This window comes from Neolamprologus brichardi, unplaced genomic scaffold (assembly GCF_056152115.1).
Source record: "Neolamprologus brichardi isolate AB-2024 unplaced genomic scaffold, ASM5615211v1 NODE_ptg000118l+_length_84643_cov_1, whole genome shotgun sequence".
Lineage (NCBI taxonomy): Eukaryota > Metazoa > Chordata > Actinopteri > Cichliformes > Cichlidae > Neolamprologus > Neolamprologus brichardi.
In genome coordinates this window covers 25,001-27,500 of record NW_028270091.1, presented here as the reverse complement: position 1 = coordinate 27,500, position 2,500 = coordinate 25,001, and positions in this window count along the sequence as shown.

Genomic DNA, 2,500 nt, shown 5'->3' with positions numbered 1-2,500 from the left:
CGCACTGGCCCTGCTGATGTGCTCTCTCCATTTGGCCGAGGCAGTGAGTCGGCCTCCTCTCTCCCTTACGGTCGAAAAAGATGTGCTCCTGGCGCACTGGCCCTGCTGATGTGCTCTCTCCATTTGGCCGAGGCAGTGAGTCGGCCTCCTCTCTCCCTTACGGTCGAAAAAGATGTGCTGCTGGAGCACTGGCCCTGCTGAAATTCCCTCTCCATTTGGCCGAGGCAGTGAGTCGGCCTCCTGTCTCCTTTACGGTCGAAAAAGATGTGCTGCTGGAGCACTGGCCCTGCTGATGTGCTCTCTCCATTTGGCCGAGGCAGTGAGTCGGCCTCCTCTCTCCCTTACGGTCGAAAAAGATGTGCTGCTGGAGCACTGGCCCTGCTGAAATTCCCTCTCCATTTGGCCGAGGCAGTGAGTCGGCCTCCTGTCTCCTTTACGGTCGAAAAAGATGTGCTGCTGGAGCACTGGCCCTGCTGATGTGCTCTCTCCATTTGGCCGAGGCAGTGAGTCGGCCTCCTCTCTCCTTTACGGTCGAAAAAGATGTGCTGCTGGTGAACTGGCCATTGCAGCTACTCACATTGAGCATGGCCCTTGCCCTCCAGCGGGCCCCAGGGACCACCCCTCCCCCCCCCTCCCCCCCGGCTCTAGTCCCCCATTAGATTTCCTTTCCTGTACTTACCCTGTACCACATGTCTAGCATGGCCCTTGACCTCCAGCAGGCCCCGCGGACCCACATACTCCCCTGCTCTACTCCCCCACTAGCTTCTTCTCCTGCAGTTACCCTCCACGACATATCTAGCATGGCCCTTGACCTCCAGCAGGCCCCGCGGACCCACATACTCCCCTGCTCTACTCCCCCACTAGCTTCTTCTCCTGCAGTTACCCTCCACGACATATCTAGCATGGCCCTTGACCTCCAGCAGGCCCCGCGGACCCACATACTCCCCTGCTCTACTCCCCCACTAGCTTCTTCTCCTGCAGTTACCCTCCACGACATATCTAGCATGGCCCTTGACCTCCAGCAGGCCCCGCGGACCCACATACTCCCCTGCTCTACTCCCCCACTAGCTTCTTCTCCTGCAGTTACCCTCCACGACATATCTAGCATGGCCCTTGACCTCCAGCAGGCCCCGCGGACCCACACTTAAGCCCCCCCCCCACTAACAAAGCAAAACACCACTGGCAAAATCCTCGTGCCCCTGGTACTCCAGAAAGTAAATTGAAACGTGCCCCTGGTACACTGCGCAGAAAAAGTTTGCCACACACGCACTCCTGGTGCCTATGGTACGACAACTTTTCTCCGTGCCCCTGGTACACTGAGCAGAAACACTAAGCCACACACACACACACTCCCCTCGTGCCTATGGTACGACAGCTTTTCTCCGTGCCCCTGGTACACTGAGCAGAACAACTTTGCCACACACACAGTCTTCGTGCCTATGGTACGACAGCTTTTCTCCGTGCCCCTGGTACACTGAGCAGAAACACTTTGCCACATACACACACACTCCTGGTGCCTATGGTACGACAGCTTTTCTCCGTGCCCCTGGTACACTGAGCAAAACAACTTTGCCACACACACACACACACACACACACGCACACACACACACACACACACACACACACACACTCCTGGAGCCTATGGTACGACAACTTTTCTCCGTGCCCCTGGTACACTGCGCAGAAACACTTTGCCACATACACACACTCTCCTGGTGCCTATGGTACGACAACTTTTCTCCGTGCCCCTGGTACACTGCGCAGAAACACTTTGCCACACACACACACACACACACACACACACACACACACACACACACTCTCCTGGTGCCTATGGTACGACAACTTTTCTCCGTGCCCCTGGTACACTGCGCAGAAACACTTTGCCACATACACACACACTCTCCTGGTGCCTATGGTACGACAACTTTTCTCCGTGCCCCTGGTACACTGAGCAGAAACACTTTGCCCCACACACATACACACTCCTGGTGCCTATGGTACGACAACTCTTGTTCGTGCCCCTGGTACACTGACCAGAAACACTTTGCCACCTCCGCTGTACGCACCCTCCTCCCTAGCTAATTTGCAATCTCCCCCACCTCCAGGGGGACCACCATGACAACTCCCTGACTCCCTTACGGCTGAACAAGATGCATGCTTCTCCACTGGCCCTGCTGAAATTCCCTCTCCATTTGGCCGAGGCAGTGAGTCGGCCTCCTTTCTCCTTTACGGTCGAAAAAGATGTGCTGCTGGTGCACTGGACATGCTGAAACTCCCTCTCCATTTGGCCGAGGCGGTGAGTCGGCCTCCTGTCTCCCTTACGGTCGAAAAAGATGTGCTGCTGGTGCACTGGCCCTGCTGAACTACTCACATCGAGCATGGACCTTGCCCTCCAGCAGGCCCCAGGGACCTACATCACACCTTGCTCTTGTCTCCCTTACAGCTGAAAAAGATCCATGCTTGTGCACTGGCCCTGCCTAAATTCCCTCTCCATT